At 36.9% G+C, this 17762-nt stretch overlaps 1 protein-coding gene across 6 annotated transcripts in view; it reads right to left on the reverse strand.

The window, feature by feature from the left end:
* Positions 1-17762, reverse strand: part of LOC143340808 (uncharacterized) — a 58991-nt gene that overhangs the window by 33039 nt on the left and 8190 nt on the right. The gene's annotated exons all lie outside the window — the stretch shown is intronic.

Here is a 17762-nt window from a genome sequence, read left to right on the forward strand (position 1 = left end):
AGAAAATAGAAGTGCCCGGTGCTTTTCTTGCCAATTGTAATTGCACAAGGATTTAATCCCAGTTAAGTTCGAACAAATCGAATGCACTTAACTGCAGCCAACGGATGAAGCGACGTAGAACGAACTAATTTTCCTTCGACTTTGCTTGCTTCGAAGTTACACGCTTTCTAGGAAACGGGAATTAAACTTTGCTATCTGTATCCGATTCTTGGGAACTTCTCGTAACGACATTTTCGTTTTCAAAGGAACGGATCCAGGATGGAGAGGGGTAAAGGAAATCGTTGAAAATAGCGAAGACGAAACGGGATTTCAGTTTTTGCGACGAACTGAATTTCGATCGATGAATGTACTTTCGCCACTTGACTTCCGACATCGGGGAATCCGCCTTCGGAATCGCCGATTATCAACGACTGCGAAATACCAAACGATTCCAGAGGAACGATTAATCACCGATCCCGTGATTTCGTTTTTGTCGGCAAGAAACGCTCGATTAAAGGCTGTGAATTATTCATCGGTGTGATTAGTGATTTTTCGCGTCGTTTGACTCCGTGATCCGTAGAATCGCGGTAATTTCGGTAAAAACAGCGTTGCGCCGGGAATACGATGACCAGCGCGGTTGCAGATTCTACTTCGTAACGATTAATCGAATACCGAGATTCCCGGCAATTTCGTTTTCTTTTATAGGGCGAAATTTACATTCGATGCTTCTACCGAAATGATGCTGCTATACAACGTTACAATTATTTCGTATACGCGTGTCTGTTGAAAGGAACGAAACGACCAGTGTTCGATCAAAATGTCAACGAAACTAGAGAGAGTTGTGGTTTCCATGCAATATGTGCCAAAGGATTTATGTAATGTGTAATTTGCAAGCTGTTTTCTCGAAAACTATTAGGAATAGCGAAAAAATTCATTTTTTGTGCCGAAGAGTTGATTGGATACCTTGGACAAATTATTTTTGATGATTGAAAGTGACTGCGAACGACGTAAGCTAAAATTTTTTAAATGAGGGTATCGAGGAATGTTCTACATACTAATCACCACAGAATTCGTTCATCTCCAAGAACTCCATTACAATTCTAGGAAGGGAAAGTTAGAAATCTTCCCTTTCCTATAAACATACAACTCGGATTGTCACGCCCACGATACACCTGCATCTGCCAATCACTCATGTCTACCTCCACTGTTCGAAGCACTACCAATAAGAAAAGAACGATACTAACGTTGACAGTTGCAAATCAGAGTAGAAGAGAAACGTAATAACGATTCGAAGCAATTAAATGTTCAGTTTCGTTTAACCAAGATATAGTTCCTCATTCATTGAAATGAAATTTGCTATGATCGATAATATCATATTTACATTTAAAAAATAAAAGGCAATTAGTTGTCGAACAGAAGCAAAAAGCCTCATAATTTCGCCTGTCTTAAACACGTCAAACTGAAACGAGCGAGATGAACAAAAAATTCAACGAAAACGAAACCAGAATGTCGTAACCAATTAAATAGTAGTATTGACCCAATAATCAGCTATACGCGTGGCGGATTATGTAAAGTCGTATGCCAAATTCCAGCCTTCGTATATCTAGATGATTTCAAGGAGTGACAAACGTTAATGCGTAGAAGCGACCTAAAAAAACTGGTTCGCAAAGCCAAGGGTGTGGTCCTCGTTGGCCCCGTAAAACGATCCACGAAATCCTTTCACGCGAGTTATTTCGCATCGGCGTTTCGCAAGATACTTTTCGACAATTTGTGCCGCGTAAATACACGTCTTATAATTATGTGTACCTTGCGTGCATCGATAACTTCTTAAAAATCGTCACTCTTTGATCGACGCATCAGATTTGATTCAATTTTACTACCTGCTTGTTTGTCGATAGATTTCTTTTACTTCTCGTCTCGATCTTTAAATTTGAATTTTTGATATTTTAAATATTTGCAGATTAAAAATTTTCTTTGGTACTTCCTAATTTACAAAATACTGTCTTGGCTATTTGTTCACATTTTTCGACAAGTGAAACACTCTGTATAATTTTGATTACACCGTTAGACTTTGCAATGTTACTAAACGTGCCCCAGAATCGACCAACTGACAATGCATGCAATGTGCAATTGACTGTTACGACGATACGCATCAAAAATGTAGACCAAGTTAAAGTCCTCGAGCAGTTATGTTATCCTATATTTGACCCACTTTCATAAATTACTCTCAAGAAGTATACTTTTCTAAACTCGAACGAATAATTTCTGAACGGATCCGTCGCGTACGCGCATCGATGAGTATATCTTTGCGATTCCTGGTTGTCAAGATCGATAACAAACGAAAACGGGATCGAGCGTACAAGAGAAACCATCAAACAGCTGATCGAACGAGTTCTGCGTCGATTTCGATCGAACGCATCCTTCGAAACGATTTCGAACCGTAAAATCGAGCAGCGTCGACTTTCTACGGGGCCCCAGGCAAGAGAGGGGCCCCCTTGATCATTTTCTTTCGCGTACGATATATGGACCGTAAAAGTGTCGTCGCTCTCATTATCCTCTCTCGATTCTGTGATAAAATTCTATACTGTAAAAGAAATCGTGAGAAACATCTTGAAACTTCCAATCTAGTGGTTTGAAATTTAGATAAAAATTCAAAGAATTAACAAAATTATAAAAATTGAAACGTAATTGTGCCAAGATATCTCAAATAATTCTATTTCCATTTGGCAATTTTAAATAAAAATTAATTGTTCAAAAGTAGCTGATATGAAATCATATGTAGACTCAAACGAGTTACTCCTTAAGACGATAAAATCATATTCTAAGTTTAAATAACTGTCTACTGATAAAATCAACTAGGTACTATATTTGAATAATAAAGTAAGAAATGACGCAATGAACATCCTTAAATTCCTAACATCTACTTACAAGATTTGCTAATTGCTCCTGCAATATAAAAGATTAAACGATTATTTCAAAAACAAGAATGAAAGCAAAGATTACAAGATAGCGAAACAAATCGTCAATTTGTAAACACAATCGATCGATTCTGTACCACATGAAACGATCTGCCTCGCAATAAATGCAATTAAGAACTTGTAAACTAAAACATTAAGCAAGATTCGCGTTGAAATGCAATTCTTAGGAAATGCGATTCGAAAGACGTCTATAAACACCGTAAAAAATTTAATAAGGCGTGAGTAATACGATAATTGGCGCAATATATATTTTCCTTCGATCTCATTTTCGACTGCATAAATCTCTACACGCGCATTCACTATGATTATTGTACACATAAATTTTATATTAATGATATAAGAGAAATATAAGAAAAGTTTATCCATGAATTTCTGTAATATGAATGCAGTAATTACTAGTAATTATTTTGACGTAGAATAAAATTACTCCTACTTCCGAGATTTTATGGAGAATTCTTCCTGACATTTATTTCACGAACTGTGCGAAACAGCATCCGTAGAAATCAAGAGAGAAAGCAAGATTTGCATTTATTTTTACTTCTCTTTTCGTTCCATAGTTCCCAGGAACCAATACACGTAAAAAAATGTCAGAAAAAAGTAATCGAAGGACTTGATCATCGTGTCACATCATATAACTACTTTCGATTTATCCACTACTTTTAACTTTTTAGTTTCTTCTGTAATTCTTGCAATTTTTCCCCCATGCGAGAGGAATTTTAATTACCATTAAAGAGTCAAATTATTCAAAACCAAAATACGAAAAATGTCTCTTTTATCGATTCGTTAATCAATATTAAAACTGTCTTAATAAGGTTTGCAAAAAAATCTGAATGCTATAAAATCTTTCGAGAATTATTATTCTTGAGCACAAAGTTTTACGATTTAACTTTCTATATGAAGGGAAGAATAAATACGAGAACTGTTACGCGAAGTGTTCGACTCGTCTTCGAAGAACATTGGAAATTGCTCGTTTACATAGACGCGTCATTAAGAATTATGGAAATCGCGACGTTAGTATCAATTATGTAAAATCCACTGTCCGTAATGTTACACCTAATTCTCTGATCCCACGGAATCAGGTTGAAGATTATCGCTACTCTATAGATTACGAAACTGCAAGATGCTAATAATCATCGAGACTTCTTCTATTATAGTCTTCAATCTTCGGTGTTGAAATTGACAATTAACCTGATTATAAATGCAAAACTGTGTGTCACCCTTGATAGGAACAAGAAAATAATATGTATTATTCGAGTTCCGATCAAGATCTGATCTGAAAGTCGTTTATCTTGCAAGAGTGATGTCAAAAAAGAGAACAACGTGATGTAACTCAGATGACACGATCGATATGGTCATTTGTAACATATAAGATATCTATTACCCTAAAGAACGTTTCATACTTACTCTCATATTTTTCTATTTTAAAGCTTCGACAGCTTACATGTCACAAACGAAGCCTCAGATTGCAAAACTTTTACCAAAAAAATTTCTCTTCATTGTCCGTCATTTATGTATGTACTACTTCGATTGAATGCAAATTACCACTCCCAGAGGTTATTCAAACAAGACATCGTCTATCTGTTCCAGTGAACTTGTCTGCATCGCATCACTTGAACAGAAACCAACCCGCATGATCTCGCAACACTATTAGCGACAACCTTGTACACGATACCCCTTCCAATGCTACTAAAGCCTAATTACGTACGGATCACAGTCATAGTTAGCCTTATAAGGAATTAATTTGTCCTAGTAAAAGGTTTAAACTTATAATAAATCTCTAAAAGATCAAACTACGATATCTAGATTAATATTAATTTAAATTTAAATCAATAAAATATAAAACGATATATCTCTAGTGAAACGAGCACTTTAAAGCAGAAGAAATTTTATATTTTCCAGGCTTCAATTATCGAGAAATTAAGATAGATGATTATGAACGGTTCGTGATGCACGATTGTATAGAGATTGAAAATCAGTCAGGTTCGAACAAATAGAATGTACTTAACCGCGTCCATCATTGTCGAAGCAGAAATTGATAAATAAGTATCGTAAAAAGAGCCAATGTTTCATCAAATTCATCTTCATTAAAATTATGCTCTTTCCAACAAACAAGACTTGAACTTTGAAATCTTAGCTCGACTGGTCAGAACTGTTTGTAATGACATTTTCTCCATTGTATGCAATATTCCAAGGACTACAGAACAAAATGACCTGAGATGATAAGTCAAACGACGACAAACCACGATTTAAGATCGAATCGAACAGAAGGAAAACAACGTGCATTGCTATTACATCGGTAATTTGTCGAGAAATCAAAAACAAAATCGCGCTGTTTCGCTGTATGAAATATTAAAGTAATTGCTCATTTCTATATTCCATTTTTACGTGCATTTCGTACGAGATACTCGATTGCGTGATTTCTGTAGAGTTACACGGGAATGCGGAAACCAGGATGAATTTCTTTGACTATGCAAACATTTATTTTCTTGTTGTGCTACAATGAATTAACAAACCACAATGCAATTCGAGATAATAATGATTAGACGCTACTTTAAAAGGAGCACATAACGGAATACAAATTGAGCAATGAAGTACGAACAAACGTGTTTCGTAATGTTTTATAATAGAACAAAGTATTCTTCGCTATAAAAAGATTATGAATGAAACGCGACGCCGCGATTATTTATATCGTCTATTGTTCTGTTTGCAAGAGAAAATATTTACGATGGTAAACATTTTTAAAAAGGCACTTTAACAAAAGACGAAGATAGTAAACTTCAGAGTTGTTTACTACTGTTAATTCCTAGTTTAGTTAAGCAATGAGTATACGATATTAAATATAAAATATTCCTTTCACTACACATATTTGGTTTACTCTCCAAAGTTGAATATATTTTCATTCTGCACGAAAGAAGAGTTTCTATTTTTAATTACTGTACAATAAAGAAGCTTCTCCTAATTTGATTTCTAACGCCTCAATTTTTCTGCATACGCGTTCAATGCATATTTTTATCCACGATATGATCTATATCCACGAATTATAAAAGGCTGGAATACCACAAACTCTGTGCCGCGATAGCGCGCTAAAGTTGCAAAGAACCGATAAACGAATAATAAGATAGGTCGATGCACGGTATTCGTAACAGCTGTTAATTATTACGCGGTCGCTAACGACAAAACAAATCGAAATCGATCAAGAAGAATAGGAACAACGCGATTTTCAGGAAGCCGGGCGACGTAAACGATGCAGAAGAGGCGCTTTCTCCGATGGAAAACCTGATTTAGATTACGCTTATGCACACGCTTGTGCAAGGCGCTGCATCCATCAACGTGTGTGCAACGTGCAATGCCTCTACACATCTTCGCGCGGCCAATAACCGTGCTTGCACCGGTGCATATAAATGCGCTTCCACGGACGATGAGATCCGACGAACGCATCGCCACGCCAGACAAATGATCATGATTTATGATCCGCTGCATCGATAGCTATGATGCGATTATGGCCACGCTGCATCCGACAGGCGAAAACCCACGAACTTCGTGCGTCTCGAACAACGATGGGAAACATTTTACTATTCTTCAAATAATACACAATCGATAAAACAAACGTATAGCAATTTATTTGTGTCGTTTGTTCGATCGATCAATTATATAGCTCTACAATTGACATTTCTATTTTTATTTACTGAGCAACGCGTGAACAGAATTTTATCCATCTCTGATCTCAATATCTGAATTAAAAAATTAACCAAAATGACACCGACACTGTACATTCGTATTTATTACTTTTTTTTAAATAGAATGTTTATCTAACCGTAAACTTATACATTTGAATTACATTATATACGATTTATAATATATGTTTCATAATAAAATTATTATTCTGAATACCCCTGGTTTTCTGTTAGTCTTATATTTGTTTCTGGACAACTATTCGACTATCTTTTCGAGGGAAAAAAATTATGAATATAGGATTAGACGCGTACGAATGTCCTCGAAACTTATTGCAATTTTCTTTCAAGTATAATCGAGAGGATAATGGTAGACCACAAAATATTTCGCTTCGACGCGTTAATGGCAACGACTCGGACAACAGTGATGCAACAGAATGCACGTAATGCGGTGGGTCAGTGTTATGGGACATACTCAACGTAACTAAACCTGCAATGGGATTGCAATCTGGACATACGAGCAAACATCCACTCTTGGTTTCTATCTTTTCTAATCTTCCATAATGGATGGGATAGGAAAAGCTTTCTCATGAAGAAATGCTAATTTATAAGCCGGTAATGCTACAGCCATTCTCTTTCCCAATTTTGATAAACGGAGTTCGACTTCCCTCACGCAATAATGATAGGTTTTCTTCGTTCTTATATGATATTTCGTTTTGAATGTTACGTCTTTAAACATTATGTATAACATAATGGTATTCTACTTTCATTAAGAGTCTTTGTTTTTACTAGAGTCGAGCATATTCAAATTTGAAATGCAAAATTGATGAGAACTTATTCGACTATTTAATATTTATCAGTGCAGAGTTACGTTATGTATTGAAATAAAATAATGTAGTCCTTCTATTGTCCATTCATTCGCTTCACCATTGTTGAAAGTTGAGATAGAAGCAAAAATATATGGAAAAAGCTATCACGTAATTGAGAATACACAGCATTCTCGTTATGCAAGTTGCACGTACAATATGTAAAATAAACCATTCCGATACTTTTACTTTATGGACCAAAACCACATTGTTAGACTCGCTACATTATTATAATAATCTCCACAAACACGCTCCTAATAGTCTCCCTTGAATAGAATGGAAAGATTACTACTATGAGCAACGATTAACTTTTTCAGCAAGTTTTTCTTAAAAACTAAAATGTTGCAAGCAAATCTATTTCTGAAATCAAGTAAACGTTTCGGTAAGTTGCAATTCACAAACCAAAGATCGCGAAGAAAACTTGTCAGTCTCATATTATATAACCATTCTCAACATCTAATAGACAAATTTAATGAACGAAGTTTGCAACATTTATTCTCAAACTTGACCAACAATACCGAACAAAATGTTATCTATATTTCTCGTTCTTTAATTAAAATAACGTAAAAATAAAACTTGTGTGTCGAAACGTTCCAGTTTGACGGTTGCTAAATTTATTTTTGGAATCTTCGATCGACCTTGCAGCCTTGCTATGCATAATTCTTCCATTGAACTCGTTTCCATGATCGAACAAAAACCGATGCAGTCATTTTGTCAGATAAAACCGTTCGATGTGCACAGAGACTCGCCATGCAAAAACGTTTGTTCGCAAATTCCTGACACGCTCCAGATTTTTTCTGAACCGGGCGCAATCGATCAAGGATAAGCGTATCCTTCTGATGAGCCTGATAACGGTGCTAGAAATCCCGTGGCAAGAGTAGACGACCTTGCATCGTGCACCTTATTCTGCAAGACGATCTACAGATCCACGGATCGATGCTCGGGAGGTTGTTAATATTCTTTATAATTAGATGCATCGAGTGTGATGCCTAATAACGGGATGTTGCGAAGCTTCGTTAGCCTCGCAAAAACCGTTCCAGATTAATAACCGAGATTTTTCTTGCGTAATCGTTACCTCATTACCGATATTATGTCGCGTTTATGACCAAGGTTTAGAAAAAATTATTCTTATGCAATGGCGCGTAGTGGCTGATGCGCAATCGTTAACTTGGACACGAGACGTCTTCGAGAAGACTTGAGAATCATGTAAAATACGTACTTTCAGTTCCATAACTGAACCAAGGAGATTAGAAACACTGAGTCTAAAACCTATGCTGTAACGAATACCAAAGACATTATTTGTCTAGAATACAGATAGAAAATCAACTCGTATCCTTTCGTTGCGCAAGAAACGAGTGCACAGGGTGTGCTAAAATCGACGGTACAAACTTTGGATACGTGCTTATTAGAATAAACGAAAACATTTTTCAAAGAAGTGATTAGAAATCAGCAGTTCCAGAGTTGCAAGGACAGATTCCACGACAGCGATTGTTCCAAGTATCGTACGCCAATTTCATTAGATACCTTGACCAGAGAAACTGACATACTAATCACTGTCGCAGAGGACATTAAAAATGTCTGATACAATAGCGGAGGCCTTGTAACTAAGAAATTGTTCAATTCCGGATCGAAGTCTTCGTTATAAGATATGGAACGACTTTGTAAATTATACGTAGACTGTCTAAGATACGTATGGTGTATTTTTTCGCGATTTTCTAACAAAAGAATAGTTTGACAGGCTGCGAAACGTAACAACTTTCCCCGCAAAGTACGTGTTCTGCGCATAATGTTAATTCAACTTGCCGCGAATCATCACTATAACGCGCGTGTCCATAATTGTTTGACTTTCATTATTCAAGGCTCCGCGGTCGTATTCGTACGACTAACAAAGATCTACGTTTTCTGTGTTTCCAGATTGTTCAAAGATCCCATAAAATACGCACACTTTTTGTTACATCGAGAGATTAGATTCGTATCGACAATGTCTGATTTGCACCGCAATCGTGACTAACCTACGGAATTTCCTTATCTTCTCTATTTACTGTTACTGCATCTCCAAATAAGGGAATAGTATTATTTCTGTTTGATTATTTTATTTTTTAGTATTCATGGTTTATCACCGTCACTGTATTTACATTTGGAAATATATATTTATATAAAAGTCTTTCGATGATAAAGAATAACACCGACGAGATTGAGATTAACTGAACAATATCTTTCCTCGACATTAAAAATTTACACGTTTCGATGTCTGTAAATAATTAAAATAACGTAACAGTTAAGAAAATAAATTCTAGTTTACCTATGCCTTTTAGTAAATAAATGTACAATAACTGGCGTGACATTACTAAAAATGACCTGAACAATAATTTTGAGCATTGATAAATTGTGTATCTACGATACAGTAAATTAACCCCCGGTCTAAAATGTATTTAATATTCCCAAAGCTTTCATAAACCCGATGGTAGACTGTCTAGCCTGAAGGTTGTTAAATATATCTTCTGCAACATTAAGCAACGAATTATGTAAACTCCTTTCTCGATACTATAAATGCTCAAATGATTCTTAATAAAGACATCTTTAATCCAACTGACCATACGTTATTGATATCTCTGCTTGTTGCAAGACGCTCTCTCGACTTTCAAACTTTTCTTCGCTTAAATATCATTAGTATATGTAAACTCGTACTCAGTCAATTTCAGATTAAATTGAAACTATTACTATTACTTCACACCGTGGTAGAAAAATGTTATGTAAAAGGTATGTTAGATAAGAAAGAGTAAAATAATAGATCGTCTGGCTGTTCACATAATACAACATTCGTATTAGAGTGTATCAAATAATTTCATAAATCTTTGCATATTTTCGTTTATATAACCGTACTTTAGGAAAAATATCCATATATCAAATATATCTTCTTGTACGACCTTTTCCTCTTACTGTAAAAACAATCCTGTGACAATATTTTACTTATATTCTGAAAAACATTGGCTCGGTCTACTTCCACTTTTTAATACGTAAATAACCAGATTTCGAAAATGACCTTTGAGTTATGATTTAATGCGAGATGTCAAGATCTCCTGCTCTTCCACCTTCGAGGCTCGAACTAAAGAGTTACTGGCGATTGCAGCTTGAATAGCTGCTCGAGCTCTGACCGCCCGAGGTTCTATTTCATCAACGCTTTTAATAACGGAGAATCTAGTATACTAAAATACTTCTTTGTCGTTGACGAAATGAAATTCGCTGACCTCGTACTGCTCCCTTGTTCTTTTCGCGTTGCGATTGGATTGCGCAAAACCGAGCAATGAATACGCAATGCAACAGTAACACGGGAAGCAACGCCTGTAATAGATGTGTAATTTAGATTAAGGATCGCGGATGATGTGCATTAACTTTCAGCAAGATCGCCCGACCTTTTCTATCGCTGTCCAAAGGCTACCCAGCGAACGGTAGAACTATTAGAGGGGTATTTGCTCAAAAGTATACGAAAACTAATTCTTATATTAAATAGTGGCAAGTGTTTGTAATGTAACAGTTTGTAACGTCTGCTCCAGTTTTTACAATAAATTTATTACATAAACATATGCACGTATATGCAACAAATTAACTGTAAATACTGAAGAAGAAAAAATCAACAACTTTTACAAGGTATAGATCGAATCGTTTTTATAAATGTAAATACAAGGCAATGTTTTGCGACGAACAGATTAATGATCTAAGATGAAGTAACTTCCATTCTGTCCTGTTTCGTCGTTTCATTGACATTATTTCGATTTGGAAATAATTATCACGATTTGGAATTTTTGGCACTGTAGGCGTTCGTGAATAATTAGTATATTTTGAGATACGAACATCTATAAATATTAAAACTTATGGGTAGAGAAAGGTCGCTGTATATCGGGTGCTCCACCAGATATCGTCTTCGAGAAATTTAAGAATCTATAATTCGACTTGAAAAAATTATTGACGACTTTAATTATTCTATAGAAGAATATACTAATTCAACACTTTTATTTTACATAGATTACCTTGAATACCGAGGTGCAGTTTATATAAAATAAAGGTTTAGCAGTCGCCATTATACTGTTACATAGTATTACTTAACAGGTTGCTATAAATTTTGATAAAATCGTTAACATACTTCTTGCTGAAATGGATGTGGTCATAAACGAAGAAAAGACATAGTCATATATGCATGTCTAGATATATACGAAACAATTTTAAAACCATGTAAATATAAATCGAGCTTTATAATCTGTATTTTGTACAAATATGAAAGTCAACAAAAAGTAGAATTTTATTAGAAGCTATACATGGAAAATTTATTCACTGGCATGTACATACTGACATACTAAAGAAGACAAGCAAAAACAAGTGCAAGTGTTTACCTTTCCTCGCCGACGTGACAAGTGAAAATGAACTTGATAGCAAACGACTCGCGATGTCCCATATTTCACTAGCAACGAAACTGTGCACACGTTCGAAAAGGTGTGCTTTTTACCAGCAAGAAAGTCGGTCGCGATGATTACATTTAGTTTGATGCATTCGCTTTTTAATCCGCGAAGTGGTGCCAATTCATCGAGGATCAGCGAAATTAAACTTTCACGATCCACGTGAAAGATTTCTAATCGCGAAGTTACAAAATTTGGAACGATTCTGAAGTTCGTCGAGATGCTTACCACGATTCTAATTGCATTTCTCTATCTGTTAATAAAAATTACCCGCAAATAAATCACTGCTCGTGAAATTACCGTTCGAAAAAGACAGAAAAACGATTACTTTTCAGCTCGCGTGGAGACCGAAGCGGTCACGTATCCGTTCGCATCGAATTAATTATCCGCTTCTAGGATAATTGCGCCTCAGAACTTCGTTGCTCGAAACCGCCTTGTCGTCCGTTTTCGCCTGTAAAACGTGCCTAACGAGCGTGAGACGCCGTACCGAAAAGTACAGATTATCCTGCATAGTGCACTCGCTGGATAAACTTTAATAGAAACTGGCGACACTCGGAGACCCCGATGCAACGGATGGTTCGAACAGAACTTATCGATTCTAAAAATTACATAGAAATGACCACGTTTCAAAATAAATTAATTCGCCTTCACTAATGATATTAAATACAAGGACCAACCCTTCCTCGACGTCGCGAATCGTTATTTTTCAGTCGCCTCCGCGATAATGTTGCTACTCAATAACACGCATAATCGTGTCCGGTTGAACCGTCGACCCTATTCGCGTTCTGTCCCGCGCCTAGCTTACGGGCTCCATCATAGTGACACCGACTCTCCGTCGTTGTTCGTCATTAGAAAATATCTAGAGCGGCTGGAAAAGCGCGAATTTACAGCCACCCGTTGGATCATTTGTTACGAGAGACCGGCGCACGACTAGGCGTGGTCCACGCGAACCTGCAGTCTCTTTCCTTCTTCCTTTCTTTCCCTCGCCAACCATTTCTGTCTATGTGCTGCTCGGCTATCTGCTATCGAGGCACTTGAAAATACGATACACTTGCAGGCTCGTTCGAACGTGAAGGCGGGTCCACGCTTGTTGGCGAACAGAGACCAGAGCGTTGCAATATTTAAACAAAAACCTCGACCCGTGGGAGTTTCGAGGAGAAACAAATACCAAGTTGTGGTCAAACGTGTATACAACGACGACGAATGAAGATTATTGTTCGATACGAGGACTGTTTTTTTTTAAATATTAATTTGAGAAACTCTGCTCTGGTAGACACAGCATTAACCCCTTGAGTTACGATTTAATTCCAAATAATTTTGTTTAAATTTGTTCGTGAAAGGCATAGCTACGAAATAGAATAGATTGTTTTACGAATACCTAGTAAATGTAAAAATGTGTCGATTTTGGGAAAAATTTTAATGGGAGATTCTAGAGGGCAAAATGAGACGAAAATCAAGAATACCAATTTCTTGATTGAAGCTTCATTAAAAAGATATTAATGTTTAAAGTTCCGCCTGTAGAACGGCGATCTGTGAACGGGTGCTTGCATGCGATAGTGATTCTCACTCAGCATGAGAAACTCTACTTACTGACTCATCGACAGCCTTATAGTTTTCTGAGTGAAACCCTCTATCGTGCGTGCGCAGCTGTTCGCAGATTGCCATTCTACAGGCGGAACTTTAACAGTTAATAACTTTTTAACGAAGCCTCCATTAAAAAATTGGTATTCTTGATTTTCGTCTTATTTTGCCCTCTAGAATCTCCCATTAAAATTTTTCCCAGAAGTGGCCGAACACCCTGTATATGGCGTGATAACGAGCAAGTAGCCTCATGATTAGTCAGACTCGTCACTGTATACCAAGGAGTTAAGAATAAGGGTTCTTAATAACAAGGATACTTCCAGAATAAAGGCTTTTCCACTCGTGTGAAGGAACCCTTATCCTCGACACCGACTCTCAAAAAGTAAAACACCATGCATTAGCAAGAAATACGAAACGGAAAATAGCTGGAACCATCGACTTAAGAGAAGCTCTTTGAGAAAAGGAACAAGGAGTCCTTCGACAGAATAATCCATTTCGAGCTGTCGGAGCTTAATTGATAGATATAGAAGCGTATCGTTAGTAAGTGGAACGATTGCAGTTCGTGTCGAGGAAAAACCAGCCTAAATTGCTTAATAGAAAACCTGTTTTTTTTTCATCCATAACGCTTGGCCTCATATAATGAATCAGACGCTAGCAAAAATTCCAACGGGACTGGATGATTAATTTTCCTTACTCTTCGGGCACGTCTTCATCGGATTATTCGGAAGTTTGCAAAAGCATTTCGCTAGAAAGAAAATAAATGTTGATGCGGTTAGAAGGTTATCGAACGTGTTGCATACGAATAAGAGAATTTTTATTAAAGTTGGACCAAGACGGAAGAAAACCATTATAAATATTGAGAGAAAATATACTCGGGTACCCTGCAAGACAAGCTGATATTTTCTACGTACTCGTTACGGACCACCCTGTATGCCGACCGATTAATTCCATCAGAGTGCCAGTTTATTTGTATATCGTCGTTCGAACTCTGGCGAAAATACCAGTCACATTTCTATATAGGCAGCAAACCGCTCTGTCTTTTTTAACTATTGCATCGTTACCAGTTTGCTTTCAGTTTCGAATTCTTGTCGGCTTCGTAATCCTTCGGAGTATAAGTTCATTGAAAAATCTACCTCGACGCATTTAATTTTGTCTAATCCCATTATACGTATCCGACAATACATTTCATAACAATTCTGGGACCGATGTGTAATTACAACACACTTGAAAGGCTGATTGACACTAAGCGCTAAATATTAAGTAACTGAATAGTGACTTACAGCAACCAAGCAAGAGGTATGCTTTGACCTATGAATGTGACTGACAAGCAACGTCCGCGAAGTATCAAACGTCAATTTTGATGATACATATTATCCTCTCAAGTATCATCCCTCCTAATGCTATTCTGTAGGTTCCATAAAATTTTTCCTGGCCTTTACACGTCAATAACGAAAATTAATAAGTCGCAAAATCGTTTTTACGTATTTGTAAAATCTCCCAGGATGTTTTAGAGTTCCAAGTCAACGCTTGGCTCGTTACTAAAATTCACAAAAATAAACAAAAGATCCACGTAACTGTAGTTTCCAGATTAAACGCATACGCTCCCTTGAGTAATGCCAGCACAATTTCGTAATAGGGATGTACGCGCAAGCGCGTCCAAAGATACTTCCGGTATTCGCGTGCAGCTGTCCGAGGCGTTTCACTAACATTTCGCTAGACAGGCAAGAACAGGGAAGTATAGTTACGAAAGATAATGAAAACGATAATGAATCGCCGTCGATTACAATTTCGAAAGGATTTTTATCGATAGATATTAGAGATCCAACGTGAAATACGACGATCATTAATTTGGAAGAAGTGCAATAATGCTACCAGAGCGTTTATATCGGGAATTCGAAACACCTGCATGAAATAATTAAGCTAAATTCGAGCCATTATTTATGGTCAGCGGCAAACGGCGAATGAAAATATCGAACTCCTGAACAAAAATTCACGAATTGATTCGCCTGTCGTCGAATTTATCTTAAATTCTTTGGTAATTATAGATAAATTGAAATATATCCAGGTGGAACATTCGGTTCCTGTTACTTCTATTTACGATACAAACTTTCCAATCGGTGACACGTGGTTCGAGACTGCGTTTCTGTCTTGTGGAATATGAAAGGATTCGCGGTGGTCATTTTTAACATAGGAACACGTTTCGGTAACCTTTGCGGTGAAAGAATCGACGCGAACGTTCGAGATCTTCATCGTGATTGCACTGCGAGTAGCATCGAGAGATCGATTAGTCGACTGGACGCTGACTGTTTCTATCTTCTCTGCAATATTAACACTTTCATGACTTTGTTTCTGCACTCAAAATGACGAAAGAAAAGCTTTACGGTCGAAATGAAATTCGAACAAACCTCCATTGCTTAGAACGTTCCACCGCTACCGAAAGGAAACCGAGATAGACGCGAATTGTGGGCAGATTAGACATAAATACCGTAACTGCTTTGTAAGCTAGAGTAGTATTACTTTCTACATTCTCTTTACAGTCTTTGCACGCACGCTTTGTTTCCAACTAAATTTCCGTCAGAGTGATCCGATACAACGATAACAATAAAACGTGAAATTTATCGAACACGTGAAAGTAACAGTGGAACAAAACTAATCGAATAAACTAACAAGTTGCACAACTTTTCCCATGTTATTTGTCAAAATTTGCAACGGAGAATATTAAACTGAGAAAATGGAAACTTCTTGTAACTCCAAAATTGAACGTTAAGAATCTTTTACTAGTTTGCACGAGCACTGTATGCACCAAAATTTTGGCACCAACTTTCTGAAACACCCTGTATACATACATACAAAGTTTTATAACCGGTTTTTTCCATACTTGGACTCGGGGCATCACGAAACATCGAGAAATGGAAATAAGCGAGACGGTAAATTTTGACCGATAGCAATATCCTCTGTTATATTCTATAACTGTCGAGAAAGTAAACTCGTTTCGTAACGGTAACTCCATGCACGAGTGTGAATAACTATAACACAGACAACGGAACTGTCGAAGATGCAACGCGTTCGACATCCAATCTAAACGCAAAGAAACAACAAAATCGCGACACGATTGACATTAATTCCATGGAAAGTCGATTCGACGATTCAAGACACTTTCTATGAAGAAATGGACGACGAACGCCACGCGTTCCAACTTCTCGTGCGATATAATTAATTTCCTTTCCTGTTTCAATTTTGTTTTTCTTCGTGCCTTTTCAAACGATACCGTCGAACGATTTTTTTTTGCGTATCGAACAATTTGAAAATGGTAGGTTATCGACTACGGAATCCTGAATTCGCGGTGAAAACTGCTAATTTCAGATCGGAATTCGACCGTTTTATTCAATCGGACTTCTTTGATTCGATGTCGTTGCAGCGTCGCATGACGAGAGTCGTTTAACGTTATCCGTGCACGTCAAGAATTCAGGTAAAACGATGAAACAAGCGTATTCGAAGTACGTGACTTAACAACCGGAAACGAAGAAACGCTTCAACGTTTTCGATTATAAAACCCGTCGAGATTTCCCTCTCGAAGTCCCGTTGTGTCGTCGTGGACCATCTCGTACAAATAACTTCCTTCTCCGGTCGTTAATTACGCGCATGCATCTTCAATTACAGAAGCTATTCAAATTATAAGGATTAAGGCCCGTTACAGCGAATCGACAACCTTCGTGAAAAAAAAAACCAACGAACAATTAACGGCCCCCGCTACTGTATCAAACGCAACGCGATATCCTTGACACAGAATTGACGTACTCTTAAATTGCACTTTGGATAGAAAAGAAAGAATCGCGATTTCGTCGGTGAAGACAGCAAGACGGATTATGTTGTTCTGCTAAACCAATTAGCAGTAATTGACGATTAGCCACGATCTACGTATTTCTTGCTATCTTGGAACAATTTTTTAATTTCGTCGTTGCAGCATCAGGTCGTTTCATAAGTCTTCTCATAACTCTTCTCATAACTCTTCTCATTTAAAAACGATTATTTAATTCGATGAACGAATTGCGAATAAAACGAAATTTCTAACTGCATTGTTTGTGTATATTTATTTAGCGCTGTGAAGCATTGCTCTTGGAAGTAAATACAGACGACAAAAGATAAATATACTCTTCGAATGAATGTTCAATAACGCTGTCCATACCTGTTTTGCAAAATAACATTTAAAGTCGTAAAACGAAATCTCCATTAAGC

This window comes from Colletes latitarsis, chromosome 4, assembly GCF_051014445.1.
Source record: "Colletes latitarsis isolate SP2378_abdomen chromosome 4, iyColLati1, whole genome shotgun sequence".
NCBI classification, from domain to species: Eukaryota; Metazoa; Arthropoda; class Insecta; order Hymenoptera; family Colletidae; genus Colletes; species Colletes latitarsis.